At 38.2% G+C, this 21,239-nt stretch overlaps 1 non-coding gene across 1 annotated transcript; it reads right to left on the reverse strand.

The window, feature by feature from the left end:
* Positions 1 to 12,075: 12,075 nt before the first annotated feature.
* Positions 12,076 to 12,182, reverse strand: LOC114822370 (small nucleolar RNA R71). Its single transcript, XR_003770446.1, has one exon. It is a non-coding gene; the product is annotated as a small nucleolar RNA R71 (small nucleolar RNA).
* Positions 12,183 to 21,239: the final 9,057 nt, after the last annotated feature.

Raw genomic sequence — 21,239 nt, forward strand, 5'->3', positions numbered from 1 at the left:
AGTATAGAATCTATATAAAAATAAAATAGGGAGACTACATAATATACATTATCACTATAATATATATATATATATATATATTGTTGTAAGTCTATTTGATTGAACTGTATAAAGGACAGAGAGGGAGAGGGGCCGTCGGCAACAGAGAGAGAAGAGAGAGAGATTTAATTCTGAGGTGTGTGTTGTATCACCCCCTTATGCCTTTATTTATAGTAGTAGGATAGGTAGAATCCTTACCCTAATAGGATTACATCTCTAATAGAAATTAAACTACTAAAGGGAATATACAAGATACTCCTAGATACACTAGGATTTACACAATCACATTTCTAATCCGATAGGACTGCAACACTCCCCCTTAGTGTGTAAATACTCAAACAAAACGTCGCATCAGATCTTCAGCAGATGAGGTAGAACAGTTGATGAAGTCGTTGGCACAACAAGTGAACACGAGTCTCAAATATAAGAAAGTAAGTATGCATTGGTAGTAAAACTCACAAAACCTCGCTATGGTAAAACCCAAGGCATGGGGAAAATCCATAGACTAAGGAGAAAAGTGAGAAGTATGCATAATGTCTAAAACAAACGTCAAACAAGACGAAAGTAGTGAACTCAACAGAGTATAATCATCCCAGCATGGGTGCCTTGTTAAAACCTCGTTAGGTAGCAAAAACCCAGTGGGAAAAATGCTCCTAGTCGTAGGAAAAAGTGCACATTAAGATCAAGTGAGTATGCTTCAGGATACTCCCCCTGAGTTAGACATAACTTACAAATAAGAGAACTACAAGCAATTCAACTCAGATAATTTACGCATACTGATTCCTTGGACGAACTTTTGAAAAATAGACTTGGGCAATGACTTTGTGAAAAGATCGGCCAGGTTATCCTGGGAACGGATTTGCTTAACTTCGATGTTCTAATGCTATTGCTGCTGGTGAGAATAAAAGAACTTCAGTGCTATGTGCTTGGTGTTGTCTCCCTTGATGTATCCTTTCTTTAACTGCTTGATTCATGCTGCATTGTCTTCAAAGATCATCGTAGAAAGGTCAACGACAAAAGAAAGACCACTAGTGCTTCAAATATGTTCCATAGCTGCTTTTAACCAAAAGCACTCTCGTGAGGCTTCATGCAGGGCGAGAATCTTAGCATAGTTCGAAGAAGTCACAACTAGCATTTGCTTGGTAGACCTCCAAGATATAGCGGTGTCTTCAATGGTAAAGACATAACCGGTTTGAAAACGTGTCCTATATGGGTCAGACACATAACTAGCATTTGCGTAACCAACAAGGCGAGAATTAACCCGAGGACCGAAGGAGGGGGCGACTCCCTCGAGGATTCATGGCTGTAGAATAAACCCAAATCTGTCGTACCCTTGAGGTAGTGAAAAATATCTTTAACACCATTCTAATGCCTGCGTGTAGGTGTGTTGCTATATCTAGCCAAAAGATTAACAACGAAGGAGATGTCAGGTCTAGTGCATTGAGCCAAGTACAATAAAGCACCAATTGCACTTAGGTATGGAACTTCAGGCTCCAAAATCTCTTCCCCATCTTCATTCGAACAGAAGGGATCTTGTTTAGCATTTAGAGTCCGAACGACCATAGGAGTACTCGAAGGCTTCGCTTTAAACTCATTAAAACGACGCAACACCTTCTGGGTGTAGTTCGATTGATGTACTAGGATTCCATCTGAACAATGCTCGATCTCCAAGCCGAGACAATATCGAGTTTTCCCAAGATCTTTCATCTCAAATTTCGATTTCAAGTGCTCTGCAATTTCCTCAAGCTCTGCAGGAGTTACAATAAGGTTCATGTCGTCGACATAAATGGCAACGATCGCCAATCCAGAATGGGACTTCTTAATGAACACGCATGGGCATAGTTCATTGTTCACATAACCCCGACTTATCAAATATTCACTCAGACGATTATACCACATCTGCCCGAATTGTTTCGATCTGTAGATTGATCTCCTCAATCTAATCGAGGGAGTGTTCCGTGGTTTACAATTATTTGAACCAGTCAATGGAAGTCCTTCTAGAAATTTCATGTACCTTTTCTTATCTAGATCCTCATAGAGATATGCGTTTACCACATCCATAAGTTGCATATTCAGTTTTTCAGAAACTACCAAACTGATAAGGTAGCAGAACGTTATGACATCTATTACGGGGGAATACGTCTCCTCGTAATGAATCCCAGGGCGTTGAGAGAAACCTTGTGCTACGAGGTGTGCTTTGTATCATGCTATTTCCTTCTTCTCATTGCGCTTCCTCACGAAAACCCACTTGTAGCCTATGGGCTTCACATGTGATGGAGTAGGAGCTACAGGCCCAAACACTTTACGTTTCGCAAGCAAATCAAGTTTGACCTGGATTGCTTGTTTCCAATTTGACCAATTCATTCTACGTCGACATTCATCAATGGAGTGTGGTTCAATGTCATCGCTAAGCATGATGTCGGAAGCAACGGTATATGTGAATGCATCATCGACAATCATCTCATTCCGATTCCAAACCTCATCCAAAATAGCGTAATGAATCGAAATCTCACGATTCTCGAGAGGCCGGTATGTCTCATCTAAGACATCACCGTAATCTAGAATAACTTCATACAATGGAACAGATGAGTAAGCAATGGTCGAATTCAAAATAGTGTCACTAGTTTGTGCCGTTTTCCTCTTCCAGGATTGTGAATCCTTTGAACCAGAAGGCCTGCCACGCTTCATGGTAGGAGCAGGTGATTAGCTAATTGCTAGTGTACCTTGTCCTGTGGAAGGTGTGGCCGCCCCACCCTTAAGGATGGTTCAGCCTTCTACGACGGTGTTATAGCGTACGTTTGGTACATTTATCCTTGCATGTGTGTTTGCAGCAAGTATATGTGATCTCATCACCTTTGTTAGATAAGTAAAAGTGTCTAGCATGCTTTGAGCAATGCTATGAAGATCTAGAATACATTGCACTTCAATTTCAAACTGAGGTGTGTGAATATCTAAATGAGACATAGTGGGAGTAATCCACGACAATTCGTGGTTTTCTACAGGAACGTTAGTCATCTTATCTTTTCCTAACGACGGGAAGACTGTCTCATTGAAGTGACAATCTGCAAAGCATGCAGTAAAGAGATCTCCATAATCATAACCGACATAGATTCCCATTTTTCTCTGAGGACCCATCTTGGTACGTAGTGGCGGTGCTATTGGCACATAGTTGCGCACCCAAACACATGTAAATGCTAGACGTCAGTCTCGTATCCAGCAACCAACTGTAACAGTGAATGAGGTTGAGTAGTGGTGGGCTTTAGGCGGACCAACATAACTGCGTGCAATATTACGTGACCCCAGACAGATAGCAACAAATTGGTTTGCATAACCGAAGTTTGGACTATCATTTGAAGGCTCTTTATGATAGCTTTTGCCAGTCCATTTTGGGTGTGAACATGGGGTACAGGATGTTCAACTTCAATCCTAACAGATATGCAATAATTGTCAAAGGTCTGTGACGTAAACTCTCCAACATTATCCAGTCAAATCGACTTGATCAGATAATCAGGGTGGTGAGCCCTTAGCTTAATAATTTATGCTAGAAGTTTAGCAAATGCAGCAATATATGTGGACAACAAGCAAACTTGTGACCATTGTTTCGATGCATCATCTAACACCATAAAGTATCTAAATGGTTCAAATGTTGATTGGATAGGTCCACAAATATCCCCTTGAATCCTCTGAAGAAATTTAGGGGGTGTCGTGAATAATCTTTGTAAGTGAGGGTTGAATGTTCAACTTCCCCAAGGAGCATGCTTTGCAAAGCGGATGGCCGTGATAAGCTTTTAGGTGATGCCCATGAGATGCTTTGAGGATAAGGTGCATTATATCTCATTCGGGGTGTCCCATTCGATCATGCCAAAACAAGAGAGTGTCCTAGAACCCAGCCATAGGGTCGGCCACATGTTGGTATGTACAACCCACTCGGGAGACATTCTAGCTTCTCATGAATACACTTCTACCTGTATTCATAAAAAGTGATACAAAGAAATTCAGAACCATTCTCTTCAGTGGTTTCAACATGATATTGATTATTTCAAATATCTCTAAAACTAAGTAACATTCTTCTGGAACGTGGAGAATAGAGTGCCTTTTTAATGGTTAATTTGGTACCATTGGACAACATTATACAAGTCTTTCTATATCCTTCTATCAGGTTGGATGAGCTTGAAAGGGTTGTCAGAGGTGCATTCTTAGGTACGAAAAATAGTGTTTCTCATTCAATATGGTGTGCGTAGTTGCACTATCAGCCAGACAACTAACTTCCCCACTAGTCATACCATGAATTAATTGAATCGGTCACATGCATAAATATAATTCCATTCATTTAGTTAATCAATTCGAGAAATAATATCCATAAAATAATTGTCCAAATTTCAAAACAAACCAAAACCAAACAAATAATTCCAAAGACTTAGAAAAATTGTCCGAAAATTAAACCATAAACCTAGAAATTTAGGGGAGGGGGTTCAGACACTCCTAGTGAGTTCGGCCACTAGGGGTTCAACACCCTAAAAACATATCTAAAACTTATTCTTCCATAGGAACGGATGCCTCCTGAAAATCTGAAACCTTTAGAGTTGTAGTAGCAACTTCGGGGATTGCTACATGTGCAAAGTTGGACTCATAACGTGAAAGATACTTGGTAATGGCCTCAGGGGTAGCTCGGCATACACGTGACCAATGATCCCTTAATCTATAGCGGTAGCACATGTCTAATTCTATGGAATCCGATTGAACAATAGCGTTTCCCTTGTTCTTGAAGTTTAGGGCCTTCAGGGCAAGGGGTTGGCATTTTTGGGTCAAGTTTCCTCCCTTGGATGGGCCTCTGTATGATGGACCTTAGGCTCGTGGTGGAGCTTGCTGCCTTTTTCCATGGCCACATGGGATCTTTGTCTGTTATGGCTACTAGAATTTGTCGTATGCACTTCAGGCGCAGCGTTTGAACCAATAGGTCGAGCTTGATGATTCTTCATAAAAAACTGGTTCTGCTTTTCAGCGAGAAGTATAACAGATATCAAATCCAAAAATTTGGTGAATTTCTGTGCCCTATATTATTGCTGCAAGACAATATTGGTGGCATTGAAGGTCAAATAGGTCTTCTCCAAAAGATCATGTTCGGTTAAGTCCTCGTTACAAAACTTAAGTAGTGATCGGATTCTACAAACTTCAGAGTTATATTCAGTCACAGACTTAAAGTCTTAGAAGAGTAGATGCTGCCAATCATGTCTTGCTTCAAGCAAGAAGTTGTCTTTTTGGCGATCGAAACGATCCACCAGAGCGAGCCAAAGGGTTCGTGGATCCTCCTCTGCGCGGTACTCATATGGAAAGCCATAAACATACATCGTAGAACATTCAGGTTCTATACACATGTATTGGTTTAATTTATGCATGAAAGTTACAGGTTTCATGTGGTAAGTTTTGAATGAAAACTTCGGGTTTCAAAGGCAGTAATTCAAAACTAAAGGTTTGATTTAGTTATGAACGTTTAGTTTATATATATGGGTACCTGCAAGAACACAAAATACAACATATAATAAAGTGTAGTGGATTTGTAGATTGCTTCAGGAACCCAAGTGTGAGTGCTTCGAGACTATGAAAGATAGTCAACGTCTTTTCAAAGAGACGAAATGATTTATTGAATCGTTAATGCCAAAAAGTGAACTTCAGACCAATAATTTTGGATTTACTTTAGATTAGTGGATTGTTGGTCACTTTAATTAATTCAATAGATCGAGACCATTTGGAGTTGATCGCAGAAGTAAAAATAATTATAACATGCGGGTTAAAATTATTTAAAATGCCAAAAATAACATTGGATTCGAAAAACCATAGCCCAAACACAAGGGCATGTGTGCCGTGAGTAGGGCAAAGCCCTATAGGGTTTATTAGGCTCGGGTGGCTATAAAAAGTAGCCTAATGCATGGCTTCAGGCCACAGGCCGAGTGATGGGAAGTGCAGCAGCAAGCTGCTGGTGTTATGGGCAAAGACCAATGCACAGGGGGCAAACGCAATGGCTTGTGGGGGTGCAAGGAAACCCCAGCCAGAGTTGGTTTCAGTTCTTGGGCCATAGAGACAAGCCCAACCATCTGGGCTGGCTTCTGGTGTTGCGGGTTGCGGGTTGCGTCAAATACAAACCCACTAAGCCAATGAGACTGTTATAGATGGGTCGGGGCTTCAGGCTCATGTTAGGGACAAGCCCAGCATGTGTCTAGCATATGGGTGTTGGTTAGGTTTAGACCTGGGCTGCAGGCCTATGTAGTAAACAACCCAAGCTGAAGCTTGGTTGGGTCCAAGAGATGCAGCAAGCCTAAAAGGCTGCGTGCAAAGTCTAAGGCGGTGGAGCGACGCCATCCCAAGGTGGTCTACTCGACTGAGCTTCAGGCAAACATAGTGGTCCTGACAGTTGTGCCACAGTGGTGTTGCGGCGGTGCCGTAAAAATTCCAGTTTTTTGTGTTTTTTTTTTCCGAATTCTAAGGTAAAAAACCCTAATTGCTTCTAAATTAATTTTGATTCTTTGACTCCCAATTCTACATAGCATAAATGCATAATACATGAACAATTATGTATATATATATTGACAAAATATATGAACAAATATACGATATATATAATTGGAAGGAAAATATAAATATAAGGAGTTCATGCATCATGGGGAATGTTTTCATGCTTCAAGGTTTTTTCAAATATCTTAATTTATTTTAGAAGAACCTGATTGGCAGAAAACAATTGAAAGCCTTTGAATTTGTAGAAGATAGTCTCTTCCTACCATCATTCAGTTCCTTAGCTTTTGGTAAGAGCGTGCTGATAACGTGTTATAGGCCTATCTGATTGAATTGTATAAAGGACAGAGAAGGAGAGGGGTCGTCGGCTACAGAGAGAGAATAGAGAGATTTAATTCTGAGGTGTGTGTTGTATCACCCCTTTATGCCTTTATTTATAGTAGTAGGATAGGTAGAATCTTTACCCCAATATGATTACATTTCTAATAGGAATTAAACTATATACTAGGATTTACACAATCACATTCCTAATCCGATAGAACTGCAACATATATCTATATATATGTGTGTGTGTGTGTGTGTGTGTGTATGTGTGTGTGTGTGTGTGTGTGTTTGTGTGTGTGTGTGTTTAACTAAACTCTTCCTGACAGAGTTCTGTCGTACATACATGTAATATGTGGTCAAAATTTCAATTTCCAAAGTATCCACTTATCCACCCACGACCATAGGTCCTAAATATATACTGACATACTTGTTACTCGACGAACCTCTGTCAGCTAAACCCTTATAAGTGCAATTCCCCACACTGAAGTGTCAGGCTTATCCACACACGGGTTCCGAATTCCAAAGGGTCACGTATCCACACAAAGGTGTAGAATAATCCAATGACAGTAATTGCCCAACGAACCTCCGCCGAGTAAAAATGTACTTAACAACTATAAATGTCTTCCTGCTTCTATTTCTTTCTCCTCAGTGCCTTCCTCTCTTCATTTCCATACTTCTTTCTTTCTTTTTCCTCTTTCTTTATTTCCATACTCTGTGCTTTCCTCTTCCTTTGTGCAGCATTCTCGAATTAAGCATTTGGAAACATATTTTCATTAATTTCATTGAAGAAAGAGTAAAAAAGGGAGATTTGATAGTTCAATATGTTCTTACAAATGACCAAGTTGCAGATGTTCTCACAAGAGGGTTACTTGGACCTAACTTTCTCAGACATTCTGGCAATCTTAAACTGGGGCTTCCCAGTTTCGATTGAGGGAGGGTATTGAGTGTATGTGACACATCAGAAATAGCTTATATGTTACGCTTGGTAGCTTTAAAGTTGTAGTATATAAAGCATTTTCCCTCTCTTGTAAGGTTTGATATATACAATTGTAATGAAACAGAAATAAGTTTCTAAGTTTTCTTCTTCTAACATTTCTCATTTCTTCCTTGATTATCAAATTCTTGAATTGATGTTCATCTATTAATATAGTATTATAGTAGGTTGACCTACATATGAAGTCCAATAGCCGCACATTCTCCACGTACCCCTTGTGAGTTGTCCACTTGTTAAGCTTGAAGATTCACCATACGCAAGGACGGTGCTAGTGTAGGCCTAGGGGGCGGATGCCCCCACTCATTTTAAAAAAATGTATAGTTGCGTTCCAATTCTCAATAATCAACCCTAATTAAACTACAATTCAAAAAATTACTAAATTAGTTTTCCGTTTTTGGATCCCAAATGCACTACCTAATGACAATTTAATTAACAATTAATTTAATTGTGTCGCCCATTTTTCTAACCCTAGGTCGTTAATCCACACAAAACTCATCCCACCGCGTACGGCAAAGCAATTCCAGTCCTCAACTTCTCTAGATTTTTCTCCCCTTTCATTCAACCAAAACTCAATTGAATTTGGAGTGTTATAGACAGTTGGAGTTCAAGTAATCAATTATCAAAATTCAACACCAGAATTTTACTCCACAAGGTATTTTATATGACTTCACTTCATTAATTTGTTTTTGACATTTCAATTAGAATTTAGCTTTCTAATTTAGAAATCAATGGATGAATGATAACATGATTATTTTTATATAAAGAGATATTTAATGGTATTGGTAATGATATTGTTATGCAACGCTTTCAAAACATGAAAACGATTCGAAGAATATTGTAATATGTTGTATGAAAAACTTTATGGATTAATATATTAGTGTTTTGTTCAATAAATTCTTGAGATTTTTAATTGTGACTTTGTTGTTTAAGGATGCCCCTGCTCATACAGATCTCTGGCTTTGTCCTTGGCCATACGTGAGGGGGCATGAGAAAATGTGAGGACAAAAGCCCCACATTGGTAAGGGGTCAAACCATCCAAAGGCTTATAAGAGGTTGAGTTACTTTGCATATTACCAATTGGTTTTATAATGGAATTTCAACTTTCTTCAGTTTCCCACATTTTTTCGAGGAGAATAAATCACATTTACCGCGTAAAGCACTGTTTAGCTTTTTTCAGTGAATCTTTAGAAAATGGGAGCTTGGAAAGGTTGTTCCTTTCTTTTAAGTATGTGGGGTGTATTAAAATAAGCTTTGATTGACAAAACAAATATTGGGTGTATTTAATAATATACGGGGTGTTAATATATGTATTTAACAATATACGGGATGTTAATATAACAAGCCATATAGCAAATTAAAAATCACATCCGCTTTCACAAAAATAGCTGGAGAGCTCTTTTACAAGGGTGGCATTGGCGCATCGCAAAAAGGTGCATAGACATAGGAAACTTAATTTCTGAGGGGTGCCAAAAAAATTCATCTCCACACACACATATATTACCTATGTACATACATTTACCAGGGGTCATTTGACAAGGGTCCAATTTCAAAAGCCAGTTTTGAATGAAATTGATCACTCATATATTTCATGCATTTATACCATCCATTTCTAAAGTCTTTATGATGTTTTTGTGTTAAAATTGTGGCATTTTACCTTATCTTGTGTTAATGTGCAGTTAAATTTATTTTAGGATCACTTTCAAGCAAAATGGAGAAAAGGAATTAATAAAAACAAATAAGAGAAATGGAAGTGGAGCTTGTCTCCACGGGGTGATGTTTTGAAAGGATCATTGCCTTATTGTTTAAAGCAAAAGATGGCAGACAAGAAAAGTGGAAGGAAAAGAAAAAAAGAAAGAATTAAAAAGATAAGAAAAGATGAAGAAAGGCACACGGGACAGGGACAGTGGGTGGAAAGACAGAGCGGTCAGACAGAGAGGAGTAGAAGAAAAAAAAAGAAAAAAGAATACAAGAAGCAGGAACATCAAGGATAGCACAGCAGAAAGGAAAAGGGGAAATAACATAATGGAGACTGACAGAGAAGGCACATAGAGTGACAGAAGAAGAATAAAAGAAAAAAAAAATAAGAGTGACTGACAGACAAAAGGCACGGCAGAGATGAGGACTGACGAAAAGAAAGAATAAAAAGAAGAAAGAGAGGACAGAGGACAGTGGGGATAGCACGGCAGAAAGGAAAAAGGGGAAATAATATAAGGGAGCATAGGAGAGCAGACGGGCGAGACCGAGCAGTGAGGAGAGAGGAGTGCATTGCGCACGGAAAAAGAAAAAAAGCAAAGGGCAATGCGCAGAGAGAGGAAGAGCAGAGGAAGTCAGGAGCACGGGAGAAAGGAAAAGAAGTCAGGAGCAACGGAGAGCTTGTCTTGCTAAATCGGGTGTTTTCTTTCTTTGTTATTTTGTTTTATGGATAATTTCTTATGTATTAATACAAGTATGTGTAACTAATTTATTTTGCTAGAGTGAGGCCATGAGCCGCAACATGAATACGTAGATTTCTCTTTCAATTGCTTAAGTGTTGTTACATGCTTGCTTTGATATTTTCAATCACTGAATTAAACTATCTATGTACCTTGATGCTTGATCACCATTAGGATGTTTAGAAAAGTCATTAGATGCAATTTTGAACGAATGTCACGTTAAAATTGGTTATGCTTCTTGTGATTGAGGATTGTAATTTCTCCTAAGGTAAATATCATACTCTTAGGGATTACATGGTTTAACAAAAGGATTTTCATCAAGATTAATGAATCATTCATGTTTATATTTAATCCGAATGTCATGGATAAATTGCATGTAGTGGTATGCGTTTTAGCTTGAATGTCACAAGTAAAACATACATAAGGAAAATCCAACCTTCAAAGAATAGGTATTTTCAATTATTCAAGCAATCGGAAGAGCTACGTAGGAGTGTTGTTGGTAAAGGTTGAACTCTAGCACCTTGTCAATCTAATTTTCTTAAATTAATTGTATTATCTTGAGTTTATATTTTTAATTGTTTTGTTAAGTTGAATCATTGTTCCTATAAGCAAATTCCCATTTTAGATATTTGTTTAATTCACATCCAGTAGTTTTTAGTTTCGTCAAATTAGTGTAATTCTTAGAGTTAAATAAGTAAATCACAAAAACTCGTAAATTGTTTATATCAGTCCCTGAGGAGATCGACCTTGCTTGAGCCATTCTATACTACAAACACTTGTTTTCTTGCAAGAATTTTCTATGGTTTAACCCTTTGTTTTACAAGTGGTAAAATCGCTATCAAGAAATTGGCGCCGTTGCCGGGGACTATGCCAACAGTTCCCGAGCTTTTGTGTTTATTTTTCTTATGCTTATGTTTAAGTCTTATTTTTATTAATCATTAAATTAAAAAAAAATAGCAATTAATTTAGTTGAGTTGCGATCTTTGATTTAGTGCAGTGGATGTGTGGTGTGAGATTTTTGTCTTTGTTTAACTAACTAGTGGTTGCCAATTTGCATAAATTGTGTTTTTGATTCATCTAGGTTTACTTACTTTCTTTTCCTTTTTGTTGTTTAGTTAGTTTCTGTTAAGTTTTATTTTATTTTACTTTTATTTTTATTGTGGCTTAATATTTCTGTTGTTTGTTCAGGTGTAGTATATGGTGATTAGAACAAGGCCCAAGAATCAAGTGCTTATTCCTTACGACCCTGAACCAGAGAGAAGTGCAAGGAAGTTAGCTAGAGAAAAATATTTAGCACAAGATTCCAACCTTGGTGATACTTTTCTTAAGGATATGTTCCGTGATCCTGAGAGCATCACATCTATTTTCCAACCTTTGGCACTAGTTGCACACATGGCCCTAGCCTTACCTGCAGTAGGTCAACCTTTAAGGAATTCATTGGCAGCGAGAATCAATGCAGTGTCAAGGTGCATTATATATCCAGATGTGGAAGATGGGACAACCTTTGAAATCAAACCTCACATCCTCAACATATTGCCATCCTTTCATGGGTTGCCAAACAGTGATCCCAACATGCATTTGGCTGATTTTATTGAGGCATGTGACAACACCATAATCAGAGGTTTCTCTTCTGAAGCTATCAAGTTACGCTTGTTCCCGTTCTCTTTGAAGGACAAAGCCAAGGCGTGGCTGCATTCTCTGCCTGCCAATAGCATTACAACATGGACAGAATTGCAAGAAAAATTTCTCAATAAGTTTTTTCCTTCTTCCAAGACTCTTGCACTCAAGAAAGAGATATTGGCTTTCGCTCAAAAGCCAAACGAGTCTTTCCATGAAGCTTGGGAACGGTATAATGAGATGTACACAAAATGTCCTCATGCTGGGTTTGATTCTAACCTTCAAATGAAGATATTTTATGATGGTCTCAATGCCACCACCAAGAGTCAAGTGAATGCATCTGCTGGAGGGTCACTAATGTCAAAATCAGCAAGGGAAGCATTTGAGTTATTTGATATGATGGCTTCTGAATCCCAACAATGGACAGAAGAATAAACACAAAAGAAGGGAGTTTTTGAGATTTCTCAGAGTTCTCCTAATGTTTCTGCTCAAATTGCTAAAATGGAAAAGAATTTTAATGCCAAGTTTGCTGCCTTAATGCAGGTCTCTTCCATGCCCAATGCCCAAAAAGCGTGCATCATTTGTAGTGAGACAACTCATGACATCACTCAATGCCCCAACAAGGATAGCTACCCTGAGCTTGTGCAAGAGCATGTGAATATGGTGAATAATTTCATTAGACCCAGAAGTGACCCTTATTCCAATACATATAATCCTGGGTGGAAGAACCATCCCAATCTCAGTTGGGGTGGCAACCAACAGCCACGTCAATACCAACAGTCTTACCAATCAACTAGTGAGACTAAGAAACCATCTCTTGAAGACCAAATGTCACAGCTAGCTCAACATATGTCCGCTCTCTCTAATAGCACCAACAGTTTTGTCCAATCCACACAAACTAGCATTCAGAATCTCAGGGCATCAGTGGGGAATTTGGAGACTCAAGTTGGACAGCTTGCTACCATGTTTAATGAAAGAGAGAAAGGAAAGTTCCCGAGCCAATCTGAGCAAAATCCAAGAGGGATGGAGCATTGCAAAGTAATACGGACATTGAGAAGTGGCAAGAGCTATGACAACAGAGAAGTGGTGCACCATGAAGCCGAAGTGGAAGAAGAAGAGCTTACTGAAAGTGCACCGTTAGCTGCAAAGTCTCGGTCAGAGGCTATTTCTGTAATAGGTATTCCAGATCCTAGTGCAAGTGACAAAGTGCAATCTCAACCCAACTTTGATGCAAACAAGGAAAAAGGCCTTGGTAGTTTATTTGCACCTTCTGACAAGCCACCATACAAGCCACCTTTGCCATTTCCATAAAGGCAGCAACAACGTTCCAAGGATCAACAATGCATTGAATTCATGAAGACGTTGGCTAAGGTTCAAATTAATTTGCCTCTATTAGATGCTATTAAACAAATCCCATCATATGCCAAATTTCTGAAGGAGCTATGTTCTAAAAAGAAAAAGTTCTTGGAATACGAGAAGGTGATTTTATCTGAGCAATACAGCGTTGTCCTCTTACATAAGCTACCACCCAAGAAGAAAGATCCGGGGAGTTTCACTATCTCTTGTACTATTGGTAGTCTTGATTTTCATAAAGTATTGATTGATTTAGGAGCAAGTGTTAACCTTATGCCTTATTCTATTTTTCAAAAATTAGGTGAAGGAGAACTCAAGCCCACATCTGTGAGTCTTCAATTGGCAGATAGGTCCGTGACATATCCTTTGGGTATTCTGGAAGATGTGATTATTAAAGTGGATAAATTTTATCTTCCAGCTGATTTCATTGTACTTGACATGGAGGAAGACAAGGAAGTGCCTCTCATTTTAGGCCGACCATTCATGGCCACCGCCCGGACACTTATTGATGTGGAAGCAGGTAGTTTAACCTTAAGAGTGCAAGGAGAGTCAGTTGTATTCAAACTCTTTGAAGCTGTCAAGCGTCCTTTCGAACCTGAAGAGTGTTTTCGTGTTGATGTTTTGGATGGGATTGTGCATGCAAACTTTGCCTCACGATCATCTAACGATAAGCTATTAACTTGCCTCACCAACCATGATGCTACTTTATCTATGGAAGAAAATGTGGTGGACGTCATTGCTGCATTGGATAGTGCACCAATTCATAATCCAAGGTGGCGACATGTTTATGAAAGCCTTGGAGTACCTAAGCAGCCCCTTCTTCCTTCAAGTGAGCAAGCTCCGAAGTTAGAGCTCAAGCTACTACCGAGCCACCTCAAGTATGCTCATCTCGGGGTGAATGAGACCTTGCCTGTTATTATTACTGCTGATCTTAATGACACGGAGGAAGACAAATTACTAAGAGTTCTTCGCAAGTATCAAGATGTTCTGGGGTGGACACTTGCTGACATAAAGGGCACTAGTCCAGCTTTGTGCATGCATAGAATTTTTATGGAAGCTGGGACTAAACCAATTGTTGAAGCTCAAAGACGTCTAAATCCGATCATGAAGGAAGTTGTAAGAGTTGAGGTGATGAAGTTGCTTGATGCAGGTATTATTTATCCAATCTCGGATAGTAAATGGGTGAGCCCGACTCAAGTGGTTCCAAAGAAAGCTAGTATTACTGTGGTGAAGAATGATAACAACGAGCTTGTGCCTACAAGGATGACCAGTGGATGGCGAATGTGTGTTGACTATAGAAGGCCCAATAACAGCACTAGAAATGATCATTTTCCGCTACCATTCATTAATCAGATGCTCGAGAGACTAGCTGGTCATTCTTTCTATTGTTTCTTAGATGATTATTCAGGGTACAACCAAATTCCAATTGCCCCAGAGGATCAAGAGAAGACAACGTTTACATGCCCTTTTGGTACATTTGCATACAGACGAATGCCATTTGGATTGTGCAATGCCCCTGCCACTTTCCAACGATGCATGATGAGTATTTTTTCTGGAATGGTTGAAAATATTGTTAAGGTTTTTATGGATGACTTTTCTGTTTTTGGTAATTCTTTCGATATATGTTTGGATAACTTGTCTTTGGTTTTGGAAAGATGCAGGGAGACTAATCTTGTGTTAAATTGGGAGACTAATCTTTGGTTTGGATAACTTGTCTTATGGTTAAGCATGGCATTGTGCTAGGACATCTAATTTCAAGCAAAGGAATAGAGGTCGACAAGGCAAAGATTGAGGTGATCGCCAAATTACCACCACCAACTTCTGTGAAGAATGTGAGATCTTTCTTGGGACATGCTGGTTTTTATCGAAGATTCATCAAGGATTTTTCCAAAATTAGTCGTCCTCTTTGTAATTTACTTGCTAAAGATGCTTGTTTTGATTTTAATGCAAATTGTCATGATGCTTTCAACAAATTGAAGGATTTTCTCACATCAGCCCAAATTATAACAACTCCAGATTGGACCCTTCCTTTTGAGCTCATGTGCGATGCTTCCGATTACGCTGTGGGTGCGGTCCTTGGTCAGCGACGTGACAAGCTCCCCCATGTTATATATTATGCCAGCCGCACTTTGAATGATGCTCAACTGAATTATGCCACTACAGAAAAGAATTACTTGCAGTGGTATTTGCTCTTGAAAAGGTTCGATCGTACTTAGTTGGTGCTAAAGTTATTGTGTATTCTGATCATTCTGCTCTCAAGTACTTACTGTCTGAAAAAGAGGCCAAACCACGATTGCTTCGATGGGTCCTTCTCTTGCAAGAGTTTGATTTGGAGATCCTAGATAAAAAGGGACGTGAGAATGTTGTGGCGGATCATCTCTCAAGATTAGTAAATGCAAGCACTGATGAGGCAGATTCATTGCCCCTGCAAGAGAGCTTTCCAGACGAGCAACTCATCAAGTACCATGGTATGCTGACATCGCAAATTATTTGGCATTTGGAGAAATACCATCAGAGTTCAGCTACCAACAAGGGAAGAAGTTCCTCTCCACTGTAAAACACTACTTTTGGGATGAGCCATACCTTTTCAAGCATTGCCAAGATCAAATCATTTGTCGGTGTGTCCCCTTAGAAGAACAAGAAAGCATTTTGAAGTTTGCTCACCACTATGCATGTGGTGGTCATTGATAGGATTAAAAGCACACCACAAAGTAGCACACAAATGTCCTATTGATTTTCCTTATTAACACTAAGATTTGTCAATTGTAGCATATGAAAATAAGGGTCTTTCCCACAGAAGATTGTTTTATCTAACTACCTAAAATGTCACAAAAACTGGGTTGCTGTCCCTACTGACCAGCCACCGAAAAATAATTATTAGACTGACTTATACATATCTAAAGTCTACGAAATTTTATATGTAGATACTAGACACACAAAGCTACACTCACAAAACGTTTTGGGATTTTTGAAGTTGATTTGCTATTTAAATTAAATCGAACAAAAACAGGATAGAAACAAATTTTAAGTAGTTCACAAATTAAGAAAAACGAGTTAGGGGTATTGCTATCCACCACCAAATAATCATGCAAACATGTTATGTTTCATTCAAATTTCTTTTATTTCCGGATGAAGATGCTCAAGTTGGCTCAATGTTAGAACTCAACCTATTACTCTTTCTTATGTAGTATGTTAAGAGAATGGCGTTTTCAACTTAACTTAGTCCCTAGCATGAAATCTAGAATGGCGTGTTCATAGATTTAACAAGTAGAAATCATTAAGAACGAAAAGAGTTTGAGTCATCACAAGGCATCGTAAGTACTGGCGTTGTCTTACTTATCCTAGAAATTGGTTCACATGTTAATCGCAATTAACAAGTACTACTTTAGAACATATGTAGGTCCTCATTCGACAAGGGCAGGCACACACATACTCATAGCATTAGAATCCTATATATGCTTACTACGTATGCATCCATAGAAAACAAATAAAGAATTCATCAATGAGACAAGTAGTGAACCAAGTTTCATCCATTCATAAAAATAATTTAACGAAATGTCATAACAAAATTGCAATCATATTCGGGGCTTCAAAACAGCCCCTAACCTCTAAAAAATTAGTTACACATAGTTCTCAAAATAAACCAAAAGAAAGACATGAGTTTGAGAAGATAAAACCGAGAGAAGAGAATGCCAAGATTTCCTCCTTCATTTCCTTCCTTTCTCAACGCAGCAGCCTTGCTTTTTTTTTTTCCTTCCTTTCCTTCCTTTTTTTTCTATCTTTTTTTCTCTAAAGAACTCTCCTTTGCTGCTGCAACCTGCAGCCTTTATACCCATGCTTGCTGCCCCATTTCTGCTCCATAACTCACCCCACTAACAGCCATTTAGTGATGACAATAAGTGAGAGGAAATTGTAAAACAATTGTAACTCTTTGGGCAACCTTTATGCCAATTACTCCCACTTAATCCTCATCTTTAATTCCATTTCATCTGATATTTGAGGAGATGTCAGCTGGCTTGTTCTTGGCTGCAAGTTTTATTGGATTTATTGCCTTCAATGCAGTTACAAACTGCACAGCGTCTTGGAAACCTTTCAGTGTTAAAACGGCCATAACTTCTCTAATTCATTCTGAGCTGTTCGCAACTTGCTTCCAAAGTCAGCTGACCTGCACAAGCAGTTTTGACGAATTTGTCACTTAATATCCAACTTGTGCTATTTTTCTTTTCTTTGCTTGACAAATCCTACTAAACACAAAAACAAAGTAAATAGCTCAAAAATATAAGGAACTAACTAAGAAAAGACAAGTGAATTTGATGTAAAATATATATAAATATGAGCTTATCAAATACCCCCCCACTTAGCTTTTGCTAGTCCTTGAGCAAAATGAAGAAAATATGAAAAAGTAGCAACATGAAAAACAATAGCTTCCCCCTATGTGACCCTCATAAAATTTCATTCAAGAAAACAAATCATCAAGAACCTTAGCTAGCACCAAACAAGCTAATCCAAGCTCATCTTCCTTATTCAAATGTTAGCAGTAACCTTTTAATCATCCATGAAGTGTAGTGTGTGTAATAGCCATGCTAATGCAATTTCAAGTTTTTTTTAAAACACCACATGCTAACTAGTGATCTTCTCACGGGACATACACTCAATCACACATATGTTTAGTTTAACGTGTTTCGCTCAAAGAATCAAATGTGAAAGATCTACCATAAGCTTGCATAAAGATCTCATCTCCACAATCATAATTGCAAAACTTAAATCAAGAGGACTTTTATTGGTTGTAATGAGGCTTAGGGAGAGGGTTATAGAAATGAAGGGATAGGTAAACACAAGTTCCAAGCTACATTGCAAGCAATTCTCTTGTTGAGATTTATAAGAACTCAAGCTCTCCAACCATTCTACTAATACCTCCAACCACACCTCTAAACTGAAACTTAAAAAAAAAAACTTTTATTTGCTTTGTATACAATTTTTCTTTTCTTTTTCTTTTTCTTTTTTTTTTTGATCTAATTTTCGTACATAACTAAATACAAACATGAAATACCCCCACACTTATTCTTTTGCCAGACTCTTTCGAAGTACTTCACAAATATTTCTCATAAGACAATCTCACATTGCTCACTAGCTAGCTTGGAAAGGGTAAGGAAAAATGTTTAAGGTATAAGGGGAGACATATCTGGTAATAAGAAATAAAAGGCTCAACATATACGGCTCAAATTGGCAATCTAATGATATCATTTTTCTTTAGGAAACATGCTTATTTGGGCCATGGTGATAAACCTAATGCCTCTATCATTTTCAAGTTCATGCAATCAATGACAAACATTTCAAAAGATCGTTAAGCAAGTTCTAGAGATGTAATTCACATAAGTTCATCACACATGAAAGAATATGAGTGTATGAAAAATGCACACACTTTCAATAGGCTCAAAAACTCACATAGGTTGTATATGGTCACTATATTCACATGCGAAGTTTTAAGTCATACTTTAGTTTCACATCAACAAAGCTATGTGCATTTGGTTTTTCAAAGATGATTAAACATGTACAAGGCTAACAAGAGAATAAGGAATTTCACACAACACATGCTTACTAAATTCTTGATCACCATGGTTCAAATTCAATCCAATTATATCATTGGGTCGGGAAACTAACAAAAATCTACTTCAAAATGATAAAGAAAATAAGGCAATATTTTTTTGGATTTTCACATTTTCTGAATGTCTTTTTTTTTTTGGTTTTTTTTTAAAGAAAACAAATCAATCCAGTTCTTAGTCGAAGGTACGAAAATTTTCAATTTGGTCATTTTTTCAATCATTACCCCCAAACCTAAACTGGACATTGTCCCCAATGTCAAAAAAAAACACATTAATGCATAAAATAAAATAAACAGAAACAAAATAAAGCATTTGGACTGAAAACTTCCCAAATTTGTAGTAAAATCAAGTGATGACCCCCAAACTGCAATTCTGCAATAAACTCCAAAGGTGGACATAACCATAGGTTCCTACAAACAAAAAATAATAATTCAGTTCAACATGCAAGAAAATTAAGAAAAGAAAATGAAAAATGGAAAATGACAAAAAAAGACAATGGAAAGAAATATTAGGTTGCCTCCCAATAAGCGCTTGCTTTTACGTCCGCAGCCGGACGGTACCAAGAGTAATCATCCAAGGGGAGATGGTTCTTGGAGGGGTACAACCTCCACATCATGCTCCGCAAAAGACTCATAATATGGCTTGAGTCTATGTCCATTCACTTTGAACATGTTTCCGGTCTTTGCACTTTGGATTTCCACTGCACCATGAGGAAAAATATTAGTTATAACAAATGGACCAACCCATCGAGAACGAAGTTTACTTGGAAATAACCGAAGGCGAGAATTAAATAGAAGAACTTTTTGTCCAATGGAAAAGCTCTTCCTTGATATCATCTTGTCATGAAATGCCTTTGATTTCTCCTTGTATATTCGACTAGACTCGTATGCATCATTCCGGATTTCGTCTAACTCATTCAATTGAAGCTTCCTCTGTTGTCCAGCAACACTCATGTCCATGTTGTAGGCTTTGATCGCCCAATAAGCTTTGTTCTCTAACTCTATTGGAAGATGGCATGGTTTCCCATAAACTAACCGAAATGGGGACATTCCAATAAGAGTCTTATAAGCAGTCCTATAAGCCCACAATGCATCATTCAAGCGCGTGCTCCAATCTTTCCTACTAAGACTCACAGTTTTCTCCAAAACTTGTTTCACCTCACGGTTTGATATTTCTGCTTGACCACTAGTTTGTGGATGATAAGGTGTAGACACCTTATGTGTGACATTGTACTTCCTAAGCAACGCTTCAAATGTTCGATTGCAAAAATGACTCCCTCAATCGCTAATGATTGCTCTAGGTATCCAAATCTTGCAAAGATGTTACCCTTAATAAAATCTGTTCGTTGACAACGATCACATGTTGCACAAAACTCGTGCGCATCCTTAAACAAACTAGGCCAATAAAAACCACTCTCTAACACCTTCAGGGCTATCCTCTTTGCTCCAAAATGGCCACCACATGCATAAGAATGACAAAAAGTTAGAATAGATTTAAACTCAGATTCGGGGACACACCTTCTAATCAATTGATCAGTGCAATATTTCCACAAATAAGGATCATCCCACTCGTAGTATTTGGCGGTTTTGACAAGCTTATCTTTTTGAGCACGTGTAAAATCATCCGGAATCTTTTTGATGACCTTATAATTGATAATATCTGCATACCAAGGGTTAGTAATCTTTAATGAAAACAGTTGCTCATTCGGAAAACTTTCACGTAAAGGGATGAGATCTTCCTCTGTGTTTGAATGCACAAGTCGGCTAAGATGATCTGCTACAACATTCTCACTCCCTTTCTTATCCTTGATCTCCAAGTCAAACTCTTGAAGCAGAAGTATCCATCGAATGAGTCGTGGTTTTGCATCTTTTTTTGTGAGTAGATACTTCAAAGCTGCATGGTCAGAAAACACAATAACTTTAGTCCCAATCAGATAAGATCTAAATTTTTCTAAAGCAAATACAACAGCTAGAAACTCCTTCTCTGTTGTTGAATAATTCAATTGTGCATCATTGAGTGTTCGAGATGCATAATAGATGACATATGGCACTTTGTTGACACGCTGCCCTAGAACTGCACCAACAGCATAGTCTGGAGCATCGCACATCAACTCAAAAGGTAAACTCCAATCTGGTGGCATGATCACAGGAGCCGTGGATAACAACTCCTTAAGCTTGTTGAATGCTACCACACAATTTTCATTCATATCAAATGTTACATCCTTTTGAAGTAAACGGCACAAGGGTCTAGAAATCATTGAGAAGTCCTTCATAAACCTACGGTAGAAACCTGCATGTCCAAGAAAAGAATGAACCTCCCTGACAGTAGTAGGGATGGGTAAAGAACTAACAAGTTCTACTTTAGATTTAT

This window comes from Malus domestica, chromosome 16 (assembly GCF_042453785.1).
Source record: "Malus domestica chromosome 16, GDT2T_hap1".
In the NCBI taxonomy this organism is placed as follows: Eukaryota; Viridiplantae; Streptophyta; class Magnoliopsida; order Rosales; family Rosaceae; genus Malus; species Malus domestica.